Raw genomic sequence first — 15,626 nt, 5'->3', positions numbered from 1 at the left:
GGGTCTGATATCCATCAGATCGGGTGTGCCGCTCGGTACTGTGTATACTCCGCTGTCACCCCTACATCAACGACCCTCGGTCGTAGGTCCCATGCCCTCGCCTGTAGTGTCCGAAACTCTACTAGTGCCTGATCATAAGGTAGCACTGGACCCCATGCATACCTCTCCCGAATCACCCGTGCATACTCTCCTGATCCGCTAGGCAGTCCCTGCTGCCGTCCAAACTGCCTCATCACTCATCCAGGCACCTGTCTCTCCACATGATAGGAGGTCCTCCCAATGAGGAATCGGGTCATGAACACATAAGGTAGTGCCTCTGCGTCATCCTCCCATGGCTCACACTCCAAGTATGGTTGCCATATCACTACATCTAAGTCATCCAATGCCCACCGCCACCACTCCAACTTCCCCAAGTGGGGCTGACTCATCATGCCACTGTACATAAACATGTATGGTTGGTCCACAGCTCAGAATTTGAGACTCACTGGTCGAGTCACTGGTAGGTGCTCCCATGCCCAAACATGTAGCAGCGTCATGCCCACTGCTAGAGAACCCCTCCCTCAGTACATTACCTCGTGGAGCTCCTGATACATGTGCGCCAGCACGCACGGCCCCCATGCAAATCGGGTCCCCTCGGTCATCATCATCTCTATCACCTGTCCCCATCCCACTGCCAATCCATGTGACCGCCTGTCTGGACACATAAGTCCTCCCACAATCCCTGACAACACTGCTGGAAGGGGCTCATATAGTGCCGCTATATCCTCCCATGCGATCGAGCCATCGTCAATATACACGTCCTCATCAAACATCCTCTGACATGAAAGAGTCCCCCAGGATCTGTCATATGTAACTAGCTCTCCTCGAATCGAAATCCGAAGGATGCGCCACACGTCCTCCAAAGTCACAGTCATCTCTCCCTGTGCCAAATGAAAGGTGCACGTCTCACTATGCCACCGCTCTGTCAATGCTGTAATCAAACCGTGATTCATACGAATCACGGGCATGTGCATCACCTCGTACAAACCAGTCACAGCAATGCAGTCTATCTCAGTCTGAGTCAATCGGTCCCGCAACCCCTGTGTCGTAGGATGACGCTTGCGTAACTGCAACACGCGCAGATCCTCCTGCACATAGACATTCATCAATCACCATCAGTTGTTTTGTTTTCAAACTTTCTTAAGTTTAAACCTAGACTATCATCAGATACTTTGATCAAGTATCTTCGGGTCTCAACAGGTAAGCAATCATGGGCACCTAGACTTCAACAGGCATTTATCCTAACAAATGACCTAAGTCTCATCGGGCTGCTATGGTTCAAAACAACTCCCACTTCACCTCACCATCCATCAATCATTGACATCGGGAGATTTTCTTCATTCAAACTGGGGCATCTCTTTATTCTACGGCAAAAGCGCTATTTTACCTACAAAAGCGCTAGTTTTACACAATAGCGCTACTACACTAGCAAAAGCGCTCAAAAAGCTATACAAAAGCGCTACAACTCCAAACGCGCTAAACCAGCTATACAACAACGCTCTTTCATATCAATAGTGCTCAATTCACCCCCCAATAGCGCTACTTAGTCAATAGCGCTAAAACATGCATACAGTAGTGCTAATAAAACCAAAAGCGCTCAAACAAGAGCACAATAGCGCCATTGCGGCACAATAGCGCTAGTTTATGGAGCAAAAGCACCAAAACCAGAGTTTCAGCGTTCTTGCTCCGACTTGACTTGGACTCAGCTAAAAACCTATCAAAAATGCATGAAAATTGAATTTTCGACTTTGCGTATCGCTGGTCCGTAGTCCTCTGGGCGTTGGAACTGTCGGACTCGCTCGAATCTGTACTCGGTAATCGGAATCGGCATCGTAGCTACTCCTTGCTCCTCCAAATGTCACTATCAGAGCTCTCGTTTTCAACTGGTCGCGGTCACAAATGATCCTATTTTCACCCCATTTATACCCCTCGTCGTCCCCCTAACTTCACCCCGCTCATCGCCGTGGTCCCCGTGAACTTCCCGAGCCCCCCATTTCTCCATGTTTCCCCCGTTTTCTTCTATTTTTCACCCGTATGCCTAACTTCTTCTCTTCTACCACCCTGCCAATTTTCGTTCTTTTTCGAGAGGTCGCCCGATTTTTTGAAATTTTTTGGCCCATCTATCGAGGGGGCATACCACCCATTAAATTTACATTTTATGGGGCATTTCTTCACACCTATTTTTCTTTCTTTGAAACGACGCGATAAACCGCACCGTCTCAAAGAGGGGCAAATGTAGTCACACAAATCTGTCCATTTTAATTAAATGAATATTTTGTATTTATTTGATTAAAAATCCACTAGCCATCAGTTAATTAAATAAATATTTAATTAATTCATCTCCAAACATTCTTCTATTAATTAAATAAATTATTCAATTTATTTTAATTAATTCATTAAATCAAATTTCATTCAATTAAATAAATAAAATCTATTTATTTAATTAAAATTCTCTTTTCCTCTTTTAAATAAATTAAATAAAACATTTATTTAAATCATTATCCCCACCCCACTTGCATTTTCCTACAAATGCAACTTGCACACATTTTGAAATAAATGAATTTTTATTTTAAATAAAATCCTATTTTCCCTCAACCACCAAATCCACTTGCAAAATCTAATCCCCTTCTAGATTCTTCTAACCCCTTCCTAATTAGTCTAATCCATCCCCTAATTATTGTCACATTTCTAAACAAAATGGAGTCACTTCTCAAAGCCTAAAAGTCTTTGATAACCATTAAAGGCTTTCAACCTTCAACCACTAAATGTCTCAAAGTCTTGGATAACCTTTGAAAGCTTCCAACCTTCAACCACTTAATCCACAAAGTCTTCAAAAACCATTAATGGTTAACCCAAACCCTCCCACATGGTTAAAATATTTGTTTTGACTCAACCTCTACCCAACCCAAGGGTCTCATCAGGCCTTTAATGCTTTGACCATGATTATCTCTTAATCATTTGCACAAAGGTTTATCCTTGCATTAACTCCTAATCCAGTGGGTAATCCTAATTTAGACTTGACCCTTAGCCTTTAGATAACCATGAGGTCTTCTCAGGCCTTTAATGCCTCCAACCTCTTCTCTCAACCCAATCCTGTGTTGACACTTGTCACTATTTTATTGGTGCCAATTGTGTACATGGATCCCCAACTTTCAAGCTTGACCCTTGATTAAACCCTTCAATCTTGGCCATCCATTGCTCCATTTTTCCTATAAATAGAGCCCATTCCTTCATAATCCAGATCCTGAAAACTTGTATGCATCTAAGCTATAGACATTTTAGAGAGCATTTTTAGCATAATCATCTAATACCTTGTTATTTTGGTTAAAATATAGCATTTTAGCATCAATAGCATTGCATTAGCTTCTCATTTCATACTCGAAGCACAATATTACAATCTCAATCCTCCATAAGCATCCATAGTGCAAAAAGCTACTGAGAGCTACACTATTTTGGAACTTGGAGAGGAGAGGAACAAGGGAGAAGGAGCTAAGGCCATGCTAAGAGGCAGTTGGAGATGCCTCATAATCTTTGTTTCGTTTATTAGATACATTAGCATGCTTTTAGTGTCTCTCTTGGTATGCCTTCATAGATTAGTTTTTGATTGACTAACACTAACGGTTTTTGTGTCTTTGGTGTTGTTTATCATTTGCTAACCTTGTGCCATTTTGCAGGGCATCAGGAATTACCATCAATTTAGTACCAAACATTTCACCTATATTAGGAGTCAAAGAACTAGCTTCTAATGCAGTGTCATTTTGAACATCTTACGAGGTGATTGTCAATAATCTTATAGATATCATAGACAACACCAAAATATTGATGTAACAATAATTTTTCATGTTTCATTAGATTAAGATCTAGGAGCTATGCAATTGTGTGGGTTGATCACCCATTTGGTTGTAGTTGATTGTTGGATGACTTAGATGTAGACTATCTATATCCAAAATATTATTTTAGTGTTAATGTAGAATTTGTTAGTTGGCCTTGTATGTGCTCATTTATATATTGGTATGTTATATTAAGATAGGAAGATAGATATGCAAAGAATTGATTGTAATTTTGGAATTTAATTTTGACAGTGTGAATTTCTATCTATGTTGGTGTACCCTAGTTTGAGGTATGGGTAGCTTGAATGAGTTGCAATTTGTTGTGGTTGCTAATCCAAGTTGTATGAATGAGGCGGCTACTCAGAGCCTTTGTTATCATTTGAATTTGATTCTTATGTTCATGTGAATATTGGTGCAGTCAGTGATAGTTGATATTGTTCACCTTGACATGATCTTTTTTCTTTCATAGGTGGCATATTGGAGGATGTGAGTTTCTTGCTTGACAGTAGTTATCATGGTTTCTTTTGTAGGTATCTTGTTGAAGCATGAGAGTTTGTAAAGATTCAAATGGTAAATGGATGGCTAAGGTATATGTTTCCCTTGTTTGGGGTTCTTGTGGGTGTACTTACAATGTATATGGAAAGCTAGAGAATATTAGGAAAAAGGTGTCATCTACCTTGTAAATCTTATGATATGGTTTCAACATACATGGAAAGTTTCCTAGAAGGTAGTTGCGGTGTATTGGAAAAATATTGTGTATTACTTGTTCTCACTATTGTTTATAATACATTCAAAGGGGTGATGGGTTCCACTAGTTGAAATAAAGGTGAGTTATGAACACAACTATTTAATATTATTTATCCATATGTGGACACCTAGAATGGGATAATTATTGACATGGGAAGTGGAAAAATGAGTGATGTTTGCACTTCTCCAAGTGGGTTCTTGGAAGATGCAATAGGTTTCTCTTGGTATTATGTCATTAATTACATTTATGTAATGTTTATCTTCCATGTTTGGGTGCCCAGGTTGGAGGGAAAGTATTGGCATAAAATTAGAATCTTGTCAAAATCCATGGAGGCAATACAAGGGTTATGTACATTTGGAATGAAGTGCATCATCTAGACACCTTGTTTGGTGGTTTGAAGCTCTTGTTATTCTATAAAAACAAATATCTAGACATAGAATTTAAGAATAGTTGAATGTAGAGTTATTATGTAAGAAGAAGGACAGGTGGGAGGCCTAAGGAGGTTGTTCATAGGTTCATAGTTGTTGCCATGTTAAAGACAAAGAGGGGAATGTAAATGTGTGATATATTATAATCTTGTTTCGAAGCTAATGTATACTTGACCTCTCTTATTGTAGGATTTTTTCCCGCATCAATTTCTCTACATAATTCATATACTATTTGATGCTCTTGTGTTTTTGGTTTGTGCCTCTTTGTTGTTATGTTATGGTGATGATATTCATTATCTATTATTGTTATAATTTTACATAAGATATTTTTTGTAAGAGTGATATGTATGCTAATTTTTAGCATCATAAAGAAGAAGGATATAAGTATTGTTATTCCATATTAAGCCAACTTAATTTTAGACTCTCTTAAAGTTTTGTATTTTCATGGTGTAGTTGTACAAGTCTTGTATCTCATTCTTCAATTGATTATTTGGATAGAGATTTAATTTTCGCAACCTTTGGTATTAAAACATGTATGTTTAACTGAGCAAGACTGCAAGTTGAGACACCTTATCCCAACATATTCAATGTTGAGTTCCCTTGTCCATATTTTCCTTTGTTATTAAACATTACTGATGTTATTGGAAAACTTTCATAGTGAAAAAATGAATCAAAAACATAATCTGATAGTTCTTATACTTAATGTAAGTACAAATCCAATAGCCAACAAGATGAGAGGGGGGGGGGTGAATCATACAAACTTAATCTTTCATAAAAACATCAGATTCAACCTTGGTAACATATACTTCAGTAATATAACCAAAACTGCTAAACATGCAAGCTCAAAAGCATATAAACATCATAAACCTCATAACACCAGATTTAATGTGGAAACCCAAATAGGGAAAAACCACTATGGGATTTCGGACCCACTAAGAAATATACTCTTCTAGAGTATGCTCGATTAAAAGCAAATCCTATTAAAGATTACAAACACATTGCTAGATGTGACCCGGTTAAGGACTTCCCTCAAATCTGTCAGGATCTTCACCTTGTTAGAAGTGACCTTGTTAAAGGATTTCAAACACTCAATCAGAATGTCACCTTGCTAGAGGGTTTTACAAATAAGACTGTTAAGTCCACTCGATTAAGAGATTTTCTGTCACTTTCACAAAATAACAGTAATAAAAATCTATCTGCAACTTCACATCTAAAATGCTAAAGCAGATTCTTATTTGCTCAATACAATCTAGACATAGAACTAATCTTGTCCATCTACTAGGCTTCTATACTCTATTATTCAAACAGGTCTTCAAGATTTTATGCTTGGTAATCACTATGTAGCATCCCTGTGCATAAATTTGCCCGCATGCATTGTTTATCAACAGCTCCCTATTTATAAACAATTAGCTAACCGCTTAATCTCTTTGATCACATTTCCTATGATCAATCATAGCCATCACATCTTCAATCTTGTCCAGGTTCAATGTATCCTTCGATCTGAAAAATGTTTTACCCCACCTAGGAACTTGCATACATTTCTTGGAACTTGTGCTAGGGTAATGCGGTTCAATCTGCGCTGTAGATCTTCATGACGATTTTCCTTCGCCATAGATTCTTTAACAAACTTCATGCACGGCATACCAATCATTTAATCAGTTCCACCTCATCAGCTTCCTTCATTAAATAACACATGTAACCATTTAATGTATTCTGTTACAACTCGGTAACAACTCGGTGAATACTAAACTTTACTCGGTAGACATTCCGCCTTCATTAACCGATAGCGATAACCTTAGGGTTTACCGACTAGGTTCCTTAGGTTTTACCGACTAGGTTCTTTGCTCAGTAACATAGTATAGTATTAACCTTACAATTTACAACATATGTATGATGTTAAAACAATCTAAACATCATGATCTCATCATTGTCTGACTCGGTAATAGTTGCCCATTGAATACCTTATTCATCCCCTTATTCATAATATTCTTTCTATGTCTTTTACTGACATCTTTATACTCATCAAATCATACTTCTCAAGATATGGCAACATCATACTGAATTAGAAAATCAATTTCTTGACATCAATGACAAAATAATAATATTAAGACAATAAATCATCCTTAATCAGTTATATCCATAATCATCAACAACTTTCTCAATATCCTTATTGAAATGCCAACAATCTCCCATTGTCTGTTATAATGCCAGCAATCTTCCCCTTTGGCATTCATGACAAAACCAATTGATTTGACCTAATTGATTCAGATTGTTGTGAGTTGTTTATGAGATTCTGAAATGCTCTCTTCCTGTCATCAGAATTCTCCCCCATACATTAGACTTCTCCTCTTTTCTCAGTGTTTCTTCCCCTTTTTCTTCAATCTTCTTCAGTCTTCGCCCCCTTTGACAACAATGCCAAAAAAAAAGAACTAAAACATAATTTCTTCCTGTATGAAGTGAATTTCTGCTGTAATGTGTCAACTTAGTCTCGGTCAGAGCATTTTGTCTTCAATTCCTGTTTCCTGTATTGTATCCTGCACTGTTTCCTGCACACCTTTAGAAAACATCCTAAAGTGAGTAAATCAACATCAACTCCTAAAAGATATTTTTTAGAGTCATCAAAATGATGCTTTCACCGAACTTGGTCAATGAGTAGAAGATGGGGGTAGGACCCCTAACTTACTTCTGAGATATTCAAAAGTGTCCCTTGGCAGTGGCTTGGTGAAGATATCTGCTATTTGTTCCTTTGTGCTAACATACTCCAACACCACTTTCTTCTCTTGAGTTTCTTCTCTAAGATACTGATATTTGATAGAGATGTGCTTTGTCTTAGAGTGCATAATAGGATTCTTCAAAATGTTAATGGCACTAGTATTGTCACAGAATATAGTTACTAGCTCGGTAACTTTCTCATTTATACCTTCCAACAGTTGTTTTATCCATGCTATGTTGGTACAATTCAATGTTGCAGCAACGTATTCAGCTTCTGCTGTTGACTGTGAAACACCTCCTTGTTTCTTGCTAAGCCAACTCACTAGTCTTTCTCCTAAAAAGAAAGCTCCTCCACTTGTTCTTTTTCTGTCATCAATCTTGCCTGCCCAATCAGCATCAGTATAAACTTTTAAATTAAAATCATTTCCTTTCCGATATACTAAGCCATAATCCTCAGTGCCTTTCAAGTATCTAAAAATTCTTTTGATTTTTGTCATGTGTGTTTCCTTAGGATCTGCAGAGAATCTTGCAACTATACCTATTGCATGTGCTATGTCTGGCCTACTGTGAACAACATATTGTAGCTTTCCAATCATGGATCAGTAAAGTGTCTCGTCAATAGATGCAGATTCATCATTCTCTAATAGTTTACAGTTGGTAGTCATAGGAGCACTTACTAGTTTTGAATCCTCCATTCCAAATTTCTTCAAGATTTCCTTTATGTACTTGGATTGAGTAATGAAAATCTCATTTTTCATTTGCAGTAACTGTAAACCTATAAAATACTTTATCTCACTGATTAATGACATCTCAAATTCTTTGCTCATTTCATTTCCAAAGTTCTTGCATAAAGAGTCATTTCCACAAAATATAATATCATCAACAAATATGGCTGAGATCAGTATTCCATTTTCATCATTCTTCATGTACATATTGTTGTTCTCACTTGTCCTTATAAAACCAATCTTAATCAAATAAGAGTGCAATCTTTCATACCATGCTCTAGGTGCTTGTTTTAGACCATATAATGCTTTGTTAAATTTACATACCTGATCTTTACTCTTGTCTTCAACAAATCCTTCAGGCTATTCAATAAAAACTTCTTCTTCTAATATTCCATTCAAAAATGCAGATTTGACATCCATTTGATATACCTTGAAGTTTTTGAAAGTAGCATATGCCAACAATGTTCTTACTCCTTCTAGTCTAGCCACAAGTGCAAAATTTTCACCATAATCAATTCCTTCTTCTTGAGCATAACCTTTGCATACTAGTCTTGCTTTATTTCGAATGACCTCACCTTTTTCATTTAGCTTGTTTCTGAAAATCCACTTTGTACCGATTACATTTTTGTCCTTCGGTCTTGGGATTAGTGTCCATGTGTCATTCTTCTTGATTTGATCAATCTCTTCTGTCATAGCATTTATCCAATCTTCACTGTTAAATGCCTCTTTCACTATTCTCGATTCAAATTCAGATATCAGACATGTATTCTATCTCAGTTTGTTCCTTGTCATCACTGAATCATCCTTATCTCCTATAATCTGACTTGGTGCATGATGTCTTCTGACATACTTGGCTAATACAGGCTCGGTAGGCTCTGTATGATCTTCTTCATCACTTGGTAACTGGATATTCTCTTTATTTTCTTCAACCGTTTTCTTGGTAGGACTTGTCGGTTGAACATAGACAAATTCATCATAATCTTCTGGTTCTTTGGAATTTCCTTCATCATTTCTTTTTGCAAATTCATCAATTTTCACATTTGCACTTTCTACTATTTTGTTAGATGATTTGATCAAACATTTAAATGCTTTGCTTCTAGAAGAATAACCTAGAAATGTTCCTTCTTCACTTTTCTGATCAAACTTGTCATTTCTATAATCTTTGTGACATAGCATCTACTTCCAAAGATTTTAAAATAACTTACATTACGTTTCTTGTCATACTAGATTTCATATGGTGTCTTCAAAGTACCTTTCTTCAGTTGTACTCGGTTCAGGGTGTAAACTGATGTGCTTATTGCTTCCCTCCAAAATGTTTGTGGCAGTTTCTTTTCAATCATCAGGGTTCTGGCACAATCCACAATAGATCTGTTTCTTCTATCAGCAATTCCATTTTGTTGTGGAGTTCTCAGTGCAGAGACTTGTCTTTTAATACCATGATCATTGCAGAATAAGTTGAACTCTTCAGATGTGAACTCTCCTCCTCTATCTGATCTAAGACATTTTAGTTGTCTTCTTGTTTCATTTTCAACTCTTTCCTTGTACCATTTAAAAATTTGAAAAGATTCTAATTTTTCTTTTAAAAACATTACCGACATCATCCTTGAATAGTCATCCACAAATAATATGAAATATTTATCACCATAATAACTTTGAACTTTCATAGGACCACAAAGATCAGTGTGCACAAGATCTAAAATTCCCTTAGAAGTGTAAGACTTACTTGTAAAGCTTGATCTTTTCATCTTACCCATCTGGCATCCTCGGCACATAGCATTCTTAGGTTTTTCAAGACTCAGTAGACCTCTTACTTGGTGCTTCTTACTTATTTTAATCAGATTATCAAAATTTACATGACAAAACCTTTTATGCCATAACCAGGTATCATCTATCTTTGCATATAGACACTTGTTTCGAGTTGAGTCAAGGTGAAATGTATTACCTTTTGTTTGTGTCCTGGTAGCAGCTAACTTTCTATGCTTGTCATGAACTTTGACAATTCCTTTCTGAAATTCTATTCGGTAACCTGTATTGTTTAGTTGTGCTACACTCAACAAATTGTATTTCAGACCTTCAACCTACTAAACATCATTGCATCTTGCATTTTCATGAAGTTTTATAGATCCTTTACCTCTTACTGGACATGGTGCATCATTACCAAATCTTACATAGCCTCCATCATAATCTTCTAACATAACAAACTTGTGTTTATCACTTGTGATATGATGTGAGCATACACTATCTATGATCCAAGAATCATTAGTATTTATGTGAGATATTAGGGCTTTTTCCTCATACCTTTCTTCATTTGATCCATTTTTGATAGCCACATAAACTACTTCCTTTGTATCAATTTCATCTGATTTATCATCGTTGGATTCCTCATCGGCTATTAAGCATGTCTTTCTATCTCTTCTTCTGAAGTCTCGGTGTCCTCTGTAATGATTATCTTTCTGTCTATCATCTCGGTAATCTCTCTTTTCAGTAGATTCTTTGTCAGGACAATTAGAAACCATATGTCCTATTTTATCACAATTGAAACATTTCAAAGGTAGTTTTCCTTTATACTTACCTTTGCCTCTCGGTAACCTTCTAGCTAATAGTGCTTCAAACTCTTCCTACTTTCTGATTTCCTCATAAAGTTTGTGTACTTCTTCCATGTTCTTACAAAATCTTTCACTTGCTCCACTATGATCTCCTTCAGAGTACTTATACTTTCTTTCATTGTAATCATTAGATTCATCAAGATGAAAAGAACTGAATGCATATTCAACTTTATTTACCAAAGATCCACTGTTATCAAAGTTGCTTAACTCAAATGCATGTAGCTTACCAATAGTAGCATCTAAAGAAACTGGCATATTAGGTACATACCTTAATTCATTGATTGCAGAGACTCGGATTGCATAAGCCGGTAGAAGGGTTCTTAACAACTTACTTGTTATATCCTTTTCTTCAATAGTTCCACCTACTCCTTTGATTTGATTGACAATCTCCTTTAGTCTTGTATTGTACTAGGTTATGTTCTCACCTTCATTCATCCTCATAGATTCAAGTTGTCCTCTTAGACTATCCAATTTTGCTCTTTGAACATGTTCATCACCGCCATATACAGAAATGAGCTTGTCCCACATTGCCTTTGCATCATTGCAGCCTTCTAGATCATTTAACTCTGAGTCAGTCAATGCAGATGTTATTTCAATCATTGCTTGGATATGTTCTTGCTTTGCCTTTATTTCTTCCATAGTCAATGGATAGGTGCTCGGTGTGATGAAATCATTCTCTAGATAATATACAGCATATTCTCCAATTCCTGATAGGTGCAGCTTCATCCTTTTCTGCCATGTAGAGAATCTTGACTTGTTTAGCTTCGGTGCATCCCTCTTATACATCTTTGGATCTTTGCCTCAAGTACCTTTAAAAATAATTTCTTCCGGAGTCTAGAGCTCTGATACCAATTGATAGTTCTGATACTTAATGTAAGTACAGATCCAATAGCCAACAAGATGAGAGGGGGGGGGTGAATCATATAAACTTAATCTTTCATAAAAACATCATATTCAACCTCGGTAACATATACTTCAGTAATATAACCAAAACTGCTAAACATGCAAACTCAAAAGCATATAAACATCATAAACCTCATAACACCAAATTTAACGTGGAAACCCAAATAGGGAAAAATCACTGTGGGATTTCGGACCCACTAAGAAATATACTCTCTAGAGTATGCTCGGTTAAAAGCAAATCCAGTTAAAGATTACAAACACATTGCTAGATGTGACCTGGTTAAGGGATTTCCCTCAGATCTGTTAGGATCTTCACCTTGTTAGAAGTGACCTTGTTAAAGGATTTCAAACACTCAATCAGAATGTCACCTTGCTAGAGGGTTTTACAAATAAGATTGTTAAGTCCACTCGGTTAAGAGATTTTCTGTCACTTTCACAAAATAACAGTAATAAAAATCTATCTGCAACTTCACATCTAAAATGCTAAAGCAGATTCTTATTTGCTCAATACAATCTAGACATAGAACTAATATTGTCCATCTGTTGGGCTTCTATACTCGGTTATTCAAACAGGTCTTCAAGCTTCTGTGCTCGGTAATCACTATGGAGCATCCCTGTGTATACATTCGCCTGCATGCATTGTTTATCAATAGCTCCCTATTTATAAACAATTAGCTAACTGCTTAATATCTTTGATCACATTTCCCATGATCAATAATAGCCATCAGATCTTCAATCTTGTCCAGGTTCAATGTATCCTTCGATCTGAAAAAAGTTTTACCCCACCTAGGAACTTGCATACATTTATTGGAACTTGTGCTAGGGTAATGCGGTTCAATCTGCACTGTAGATCTTCATGCCGATTTTCCTTCGCCATAGACTCTTTAACAAACTTCATGCACGGCATACCAATCATTTAATCAGTTCCATCTCATCAGCCTCCTTCATTAAATAATGCATGTAACCATTTAATGTATTCTGTTACAACTCGGTTACAACTTGGTAATAACTCAGTGAATACTAAACTTTACTCGGTAGACATTCCGCCTTCATTAACCGATAGCAATAACCTTAGGGTTTATCGACTAGGTTCCTTAGGGTTTACCTACTAGGTTCTTTGCTCGATAACATAGTATAGTATTAACCTTACAATTTACAACATATGTATGATGTTAAAACAATCTAAACATCATGATTTCATCATTGTCTGACACGGTAATAGTTGCCCATTGAATACCTTATTCATCCCCTTATTCATCATATTATGTCTGTGTCTTTTACTGACATCTTTATACTCATCAAATCATACTTCTCAAGATATGGAAACATCATACTGAATTAGAAAATCAATTTCTTCACATCAATGACAAAATTTAAGACAGTAAATCATCCTTAATCAGTTATATCCATAATCATCAACAACCTTCTCAATATCCTTATTGAAATGCCAACTATCTCCCATTGTCTGTTATAATGCCAACATAATCATTAATTTTTTTGTCAAGAAACTCAAAAAAAAAAGATTTGTTTCTATCATGTGGTACATGTAGGATAGTTTCCTCAACTGGATAAAAGGATCACTAAGTACTAGGAACTTGGTTAGAAAATCATTTTCTCATTTTTTGGAGGATCTTGAATCAATGTCTAGGCCTATTTCTTCTCAAAGGGGAATGACTAATTTAATTAAGATCTGGAAGCATTTGAATAAATTTATCAAAAAAAATTAATTTTTGGTATTTTTTTATATCTCCTTAGTCTACTTTTTTAGAGGTCTTTAAAGTAAATTTGACCCTCAAATTTTTATAGGAGATCCTCAATGAAACTCAAGCTAGATCTTTGGGAGTTATTTTAAATACATTTAATAAGTTTTATTTTTCCTAGCAAGCTACGAGTTATGACTTGAATAAGTTGTGCTACCAAAATTAAATAATTTCTTCATTTTTCTTTCAATTTTTTAGTTGTTTTTTCCTCATCTAGCTATCAATTTCAACTTCCAAGGGGGAAATGAGTGTGGAAACTCTTTAATATTCAATGAAAACATAATTAGTAGAATAGGAAGAATTTAGTTTCATTTTAAAAGGAGTATTAAGGATTGAATTCAATTCAATGATGAAGAGATTTAAGCATTCATCTCTTCTAGAGAGTTTGGCATATATATTATTCTCTCAATTTTGAATAATTTTTTTTCAACTTTAGTAGTTTTTATTGTTACATAATTTTTGACAATAGGTGCAATGTGTTTACTCATTCACTAGTGTATTGTCTTTCAAATTCCAAAGACAAATTCCAAATATCATTTGAATAAATAGTCCCTACTTTTATAAATAAGGTATTGGCATCTCAAAAACTTGTTTAGAAGATAAATGTAGGTCAACGTATGTGAAAATTGAAGGTTATCAAATTGAATATCTAGATATTCATTGAGATCAAAGGTACAATCTACCTCATTACAAACCACAAATGTGATTAAGTACATTAGAACCTTCAAATTATAGAGGTTGGATGATTTTCTCTAAGAAAGCTTAGATAGAGATAGGGTATGTGCACCAAGTTGTGGTACCAAAAGGGGGTCTTAAGATGCCCCTTTTTTTTCTGAAATCAACAAAGTTTGAACTTCAACGACAAATTGAAGTTAGTTACACTCCAAATTTGAAGATGCAACAAGAACAAGATTCAGAGTACTTCGAATCTACTTTCTAAACTACTAAATTGTTTTGAAAATGGTGGAGATTAAGGGCTTCAAAAAGGGGGGCCACAAAAAGTGGTCCTATTTTTATGCAAAAAACATAACATAGCGTCTGTTGTGGCCCCCCTAGAATGTTAACTTTTTTTTTGAATTTTTGAAATCGCTTCAGTGATAAAGTAGCTAACACCTTGTAGTTTATGCCAGATTTTTCAACTAATGTTTTAATGATTATATGCTTTTTAACTAATTTTCGAAGTGGACACATCCTGAAAAATAGAAATTTGAGCATGCTCCCCTCTAAAATATTTTATAACTAATCAAAAATCAAAACTTTTTTTTTAAATTATGTAGAATGGAGTCTAGTTTCTAAAAATATAAGTTTCTTCAAAATCTGATGAACATGTAAAAACCTATACCCGAAATAGTGCATGTTGGTTTTTGACCAAAAATGGACACACTAACAAAAGAAATTATAGATGAAAGCCTTAATGAAATCAAAATGCAAAAACAATTACATGCTTGGATAGATAAGAGAGAGATTGAGGTTGCTATGGTGTGTTTTTTAGTTTCATTGAAACACGTGCAAACCTGATGGAGAGCACGACCAAAAATATCTAAAATTTTTTAATCTTTTGATAAAAACATGTCTCGAGACTAAAATGGTCATCCAACCCTTTGGGTTGGATGCCCAAGTACAATCCAACCCAAAGGGTTGGTGGTTTCCAATCCAAACCATTTGGCGAGCACCAAATATGGCGCTCGCCAAATGCAAAATTTTGAATTTTCACATTTGGCACACGCCAAATGTGAAAAGTCATTTTTTTGCATCTGGCGAGCGCCAAATGTTTTGAATTGTCCAATGTGAAGGTTTTGTGAGTGTATATTTTCCAATATGGGCACAAGTTATATCCACCCTCAAAGGAGAATATATACATGAAATATAGCATTT

Source organism: Cryptomeria japonica, chromosome 3 (genome assembly GCF_030272615.1).
Source record: "Cryptomeria japonica chromosome 3, Sugi_1.0, whole genome shotgun sequence".
NCBI classification, from domain to species: Eukaryota; Viridiplantae; Streptophyta; class Pinopsida; order Cupressales; family Cupressaceae; genus Cryptomeria; species Cryptomeria japonica.
The sequence above is the reverse complement of the archived record's forward strand: the minus strand, read 5'-3'. Positions refer to the sequence as shown.